We start from the raw sequence: 6,812 nt of genomic DNA on the forward strand, positions 1-6,812 counted from the left end.
CAGGATGGAAGTGGGTGGAAGATGGAGGGGAGGGGTGGCAGGGTCAAGTGGACCAAAAAGTGGCCCTTCCAGTGAGGGCCCTGTGGGGGGCAGTAACCTTTCCCTTTGGAAGGAGCTGGCACCGCACCTCCCTTCCCCTTTGCTCAGCTAACGAGCCCGGACAACAAGCCTCCTCCCTACAAGGACCCCTATTATTAGGAAGAACATCCCTCACGCCACACAAAGACCCAGGACCTGCTGCCTTTCCAAGTGCTGTGGCCAGGTGTCAACTGAAAGAAAAAAAAAAACCGCACACCTAAAAATTGAGAATCATGTTTTATTTGGTGGACTTACTGAGGACTTACCCCAGAATGATGGCCTCTCAGATGGCTCTGAGGGACAGCTCCAAAGAGGTCAGGGAGGAAGCAGGATGTATAGGAGTTTCTGTAACAAAAAACAGGTAGTTGGAATGTCGAAAGATTACTGTTAATTGAAGAAAAACCAGACATCTCAAGTGAATGACTTCAGCACTTTTCTATGTATGGGAAGATGCAAGAGTCTGGGCTCATGGAAATCATTCCTTTGATATGCACCTGAACCATCTAGGGCCAGTATCCTCTTTTTCTCCACGCTGAATCCCCTCAGGAGGCACAGTCTCCGGTAGCCGCAGTAGCTGATGGCTTGATGGCTGCAACATCCTTCGTCTACTGATAGAGCAGGGGACGTTCTTCACGCACACAGGGAAAGCTTGGATGGAACCAAACTCAATACGGTGGCACCCAAAAGGAGGGGAGGAGGCCCCACGGAGCAGCTCCCTGGCCTGACGGCTGCCGTGCTCTGCAGGGTCCACTGCTGGGGTCTGGGCAATCCCACCCAGGGTGGTCTGATGGGAGAACACACGCTTCCCCAATAATTATCCAGGAACACTTGCCTAGCTGCTTCCCTGTCCGGGCCTCGGTTACTTCCTTGTTACAAAGAAGAGTGAAGGCTTAACTCTGAGGAATGATCTTACTTCCTGAAACCACATGAGGCTCTCCCTGTGATTCTGGTTCAGGCATGAATTCAGAAAGAGCTGCTAGCAAAAGTGAAAACTGGCTGGGGCCAAAGCCAGCGCCAGGGCCAGGGCTGGGGGCAGGTGAGTGAGTGAGGTGCCTGGGGTGCAGGATTTAAGGAGCTGCTCACGTTCAGTAGGTCAAGTGCATCCTTAATGTTGGTGCCCAGTTGCTTCACACTCCTCCCGCTCTTGCCTCCTGGCCTCCTGCTGCTTCCAATATGCACATTAGATGGCAGTTCCAAGAGCCCCGGGGCGCGTTTGGGGTATAATTGAATAATAACACAGTAATAGCTCATATGCACCAGGCCATAGTATGTGTTGGGTGCCAGCCTGAGAGACTAGCTCACCTTCACAACCACCCTGTGAGGGAAGTAAGATTGACAGGCCCATTTTACGTATGAGGAGACTGAGGCCAAGGAGTTAGGTTACTGCTAGGCCCCTTGGCTAGGAAGTGGGGGAGCTAAGATTGCAATCTAGGCTTTTATTCCCAAGCCTGTGCTCTGTAGCACCTTCTCTCCATGCTAAAATCGACAAGATGCAGCTCCTGTTCTCAGGAAGCTCACAGCCTTTCACCTGAATTGCTGATGATTCTTTCCCTACTAAAGAGACATTGATGACTCTATATCCTAACAGATGAGTGTCAAACTCTTAGCCCTTGAGAATTGTCCTCCAGGCTCAGCACCCCACTTCTGCTGGCCTATCTGTCCCCCTGGGCTCCTGGAGACATTCTCCTCCCTTGCTAAGTCCCAGCGGCATGCTCCCTGTCTCTGCAGCTGCCCTAGGGAGCTCCTTCTAAGCCTGGGTCACACCTCTTCCAGCCTCCGCTTCCCCTGGCTTAGCTCAGGCAAAGATGCTTCGCATCCCAGATGGATGTTCTAAATAGTGGAGCATGTAGCCTCAATGGGGCTGTCACCTCGACAAAGTTCTCATCAAGCTTCGATCCCTCCAGTGCCTACCACCCAGCAACAGTAGGTGCTTAGTAATCATAGGCTGAGTTTCACTGGACTGAGCACAGCCATCTCAGCCCCTGGGGATCCCACCATAGCGTGCGCCTGGCCCTACCCTCTTACTAACGTTTCTTAACTCCATTAAAACGTGTCTGGCAAAAACACAGCATCCACAGGAGAGCGTATCAGGGGCCAAACAATCACACTGATCCCTGAACTCCTGCTGCCTGTGCAGTCACGGGTGCCCAGGGCTCTGCAGGTCTCTCTGGTCCTGGTCCTGCCCTCTCATCACCTGCATGGCCTGGCCTTGCAGAAGACAGGTGAGCTGGTGCTTATGGGAAACCAGGCCCGACAAGCTTCCAGGCACCGCTCCCCACCTGCAAACCGGTGCATTTACTCAGACACCTGTGGGAAGCGAGCGGCACCCTGTGCAGGGATGGGAGGGGTGGAGGTATTCCAGCGAGCTCAGCTTGGCGTGCCCCATTGCCTGAATGCAGTGCCGCCTCAGTATGCAAGAGCTTCCATTTCAGGGCGCTTCTCCTCCGCCTGTGCGCTGGGCTTCTTCCCAGAAAGCAGCCTGCCTCCGTCCTTCTCCAGGCCTAGTGGACTTGCTTTCTGGGAGCCCCACGTCCCAACTCCCCTCTTCCCCAGGACCATGGCCTTGTCACGCTGTCTTGGCCATTTTGAACGCCCTGTCTGCCACCAGGACGTCAAGGGCACGGACAAGTTCGTGATGTTTGCTGTTGTACTTGGGGTCCAGCACAGTTCCTGGTACATAGTATTTCAATAAATGTTTCTAGAATTAATGAATGAATGGTGAGTCAGAGGACTGGCTCTGGTCTTGCAGACGTGGTCCTCACGTGACCTCGGAGAGTGACCCTAAGCCGCTCAGTTTCTTTCTGATCTGGCGTTTCCCAGTCCATTCAAGTTCGGTTTCCGTTTCTTTGCTCAGAGAAAGTGAAGTCCAGCTGCCGCCCCCCAAGAATCCAGAGGCAGGAGAGGCGGGGGCGGAGCTCGGAGGAGGAGGGGGCGGTACCGGGTGGGGGTGGAGCGCGTTGGAGCGGAGGACGCCGCGTGAGGAGGAGGGGGCGGAGTCCGGAGCAAGGGGTGGTGCCTAGGGGGAGGGGCGGTGTAAGGGCTCCGCCCCCAGGCCGGCCAAGTTGTCGCGGCCGCACGCGGTAGGGTGCGCTGCGCTGCTGCCTGGACATTGCATCAGGTCCGGACGCAGGTCTTCCGGAGCCCGGCGGCACGCGGGGCTGCGGGGTAACCCGGAACCACCGCGGTAATGCTCCCGTGTCTGACGCTACCAGGCCGAAGCGCAGAGCAGCGTTCCGCGGCTGAGCGCCCCATCAGTCCCGCCAGAAGCGCCAGTGTCTGGCGTCACTGCCACGTTTTGTTTTCTCTTCTGTGCTGGTGACATAGACCTGGCTTCTCAAAGGCTGGTTCCAGGACGAGCAGTGTTGGCTTCACCTTGGAGCTTGTTAGGAACACAGGGTCCGTCACTCTGCTGGAGCTGAGTGGCCCCGGGACCAGGGCCACTGGTGGCCCTGGGACCAGGCTTAGTGTACATGGGGCCATTCCAAAATCATTTTTTCCTGGATAAGGGTCAGCTGTCTGTCTGGCATTCGTCTGGTGATCAACACTTGGTGAAAGTTTGCTTTAACGATGAAGGAGACAACAGCACGTGTTCCCTGCCTTCCCAGGACCTCTCCCAGGGGGTAACAGGAAGTGGCCCAGGCCGTTCTTTCCACCAGTTCTTCAAATTCCAACCCAGGCTGCTCATTCCTACTCTGCCTGCAGCTGAGCTCCGTGTTTCATGGAATAGAAAGTGGAGGGAGCCCAACACAGTGTCTCTGTGTCAAAACTGTCATCTCTTTGTTATGGGGCATCTGTGGAGCGACCATGTCAGGTACTGGGCTAATTTCTCTACACATATGATCTCTAATATTGCAAAAATACATCAAATAGTAAATGGAGCTCAGAGAGATGGACTTGATCTCGGGTGGCCTCAGCCTGCCACGGCTTGAAGCAGGATTTTGGTTCCCTGGCCGGAGACTGAAGTCAGGCCGTGACAGTGAGGCCCCTGAATCCTAGCCACTAGACCACCACAAGGGCCAGTGGCCAGTGATAAGGCCCCTGGACCGTTGGCTTTGTAGAAATAAATTTCCACAAAGAGGTGGAAAGTAGTGAAACAAGAAAAGTGTTTATTAGGAGGAAAAAGGGTACGTGTGAATAGGCACACACTTGCGGGCTCAGAGAGAGAGTTGCGCCCTAGTGCCAGTTTGAATCCCTTACATGGGGCATTTCTTCAGCGTTTCCTCTGCCCAATCATCTTGTTTTGCCTGGCTCTGAGACCGTACTTGGTGTATCTCAGCGTCCTCCCTGTGTGCGTGTGCATCTCTTAGCCAAGATGGATTCTAGCAAAGAGGCCTATGGCTAGGATGACATCACTGCTTTGGGATGCCATCTCCCTCCCTTTTTGACCCCCAAGGAGCCTTTCTGTGGGTGTGTAGTCAGGAAGTGTTACCGAGTCCAAGCTCGCTCTGCTTGCTGCGCACGACAGGCCAATAAATTGGGAGACAAGATGCTGAGGCAAGGAACAGGAACTTTATTCGGAAAGACGTCAGACCCAGAAGACGGTGGATTAGGGTCCCCAGAAAACCATCTTCCCGGAGTCTGGATGCCAGTTTCTTTTATAGAACAGAGAGGGGGAGGAGGTGAGGAAGTAAAGTAAAAAGGCCATAAGTCTTGCAAAACATCTCCTGGTTTGGCCAGCCTCGGGGAGGGGATGTGTTCATTTCTTCTCTTCTGCTGCCATCCACAGGTGGACAGGTCAGGGCGTCTCCCTGTGAGCTGAACAAAGGCACTTTGGTTTAACATTCCGGCAGAGGGGCAGGGTTCCCCGAGGCAGGCCCTTATGTATGCCTATAGCTTTCGACAGAACAAAAGCAGTGGAAAGCAAAGGGCAAAGTGAAAGAAACAGATCCAACCTGGAGTCAGATTTTGTTCTTCTCTGTTGCATTATCACTGCACCATTGATTGGAGAGAATATCCCTCCCCCAGCCCACCTCCACCCCAGTGTGGAATCTCAGGGGAAGGGAGGGGAGGGAGTGATAATGGAGCAGGTCGCTGTGGGGCTCCTGGGCACAAAAGCCTTTCTGTGTCCCCCATCTCTTGATTACAGAAAATAGGTTTCATTCAGCCTCCATGACCTTCCCTGAGTTCCAACTGGGCAGCTTCAAACTGATGCTAATCAGGGAAGGGAGGGGATGTGAGACAAGGAAGGAACAGTCAAGAGAAACAACAGTGCAGCCTTGGGGCAGGGTCCTGGTTCCCACCAAGGGATGCACACAACAATATCTTCGAGCTGTTTTGCAGGTACTGAGACCCCCACCAGGTGGGAAGAAGTTAACTGTGTGCTGCCCATAAGCATGTAGCCCCCAGACCTGTTGGAACCAGAAGGTTGGTGATGCTGACTCCCACTTACCACCAACCAATCAGAAGAAAGTCCACCAGCTGATCACGCCCACTTTGAACCATTACTATAAAACTTCTCACTACCCCCTCCAGGTTGGGATACACAGTTTTGAGGGCATTAGCCCGCTGTGGCCCCTTTTGCCTGGCAAAGCAATAAACCTGTTCTTTTCTACTTCACCCAAAACTCTGTCTTCAAAAATTAATTCAGTGTTGGGGTAGAGAAGCTGGATTTGACTTCAGGAGGGATCGTGTTCAAGCACAGGCAGATCCCCAGACTTTGATCAAAGCAGATTTCACCTGTAGGAGCAGGTCTGCAGTGCCCAGAGGCAGAGGAGAAAGGAAGGTCCCACAGGTAAGGTATGCTGTGAGAGACTTAATATACACACAGTCAATGGTCAGACCATCTATGAAAACAGAAGGCTGAAAACAGAACAGGCTGAAGCAAACCGCCCAGGAAACCAGTCCACTGTTAACAGCAGCCAACCAAGGAAGACAGCCTGCCTTAGGCCAATGTGTAGGAAGTCAGAAAGCTACCTACCAACAGTCCAGGAAGCCAAACAATAACTCTTGTAACAATTAGCCCCAAATGACCGGGTTTTTTTTTTTACCAAACCAGGTCTGTTTGCAGCAGAGAAAGAGCTTATTCACAAGACGGTCAAGCATGGGGAAGGGAGAACAAGTCTCAGACCTGCCTCCCGGAAGGCGTGGAGGTTCAGATATTTAGAGTTGGGGAAAGGTGACTGGAAGTGGGGGAAAAGGTGAGGTAATCAGTGTCTTGCGCAGGCGCATCTGGGTTACATGTGTCGGCTATGAAATTATTCAGAACCTATAAGTTGAGCGTTATGTTTTATTTGGCGGGAAGTTTTAGAACTTCACGCCTGGGAGGCAGCATTTCAAGTAACCCTGAGAGAACTGCTCCAAGGAGGTGAGGGGGGAGCTAGGATATATGGGAGTTTTGCAACAAAGGACAGGTAGTAGGAACAAATGATTACTGTTAATAAAAGAAAACTAGATACCTCAAGTTAAGGAATTTAGTGCTTTTCTATGTATGGGAAGATGCGAGAGTCTGGGCTCACTGAAATCATTCCTTTGATGTGCACCTCAGCTATTTGGGGCCAGTATCCTGTGTTTTATATCCTCAGGTCCCTCAGGGCTCACCAGCTCACCATAGGCTGTGGCTGCCATTGCTGACGACTGTGACACCCTTTGTTTACTGACACGGCAGCAAATATTCCATTTATCACTGGTTTCTGCATATTCACAATGGAGGCGCATAACATGATGGGAGGGTGGAGTTTTCCAGCCCTCTGGCCTCAAAAGGCCATATGTTGGACACCTGCACAAGCCCAGGTTTA

This window comes from Globicephala melas, chromosome 4 (genome assembly GCF_963455315.2).
Source record: "Globicephala melas chromosome 4, mGloMel1.2, whole genome shotgun sequence".
NCBI lineage: Eukaryota > Metazoa > Chordata > Mammalia > Artiodactyla > Delphinidae > Globicephala > Globicephala melas.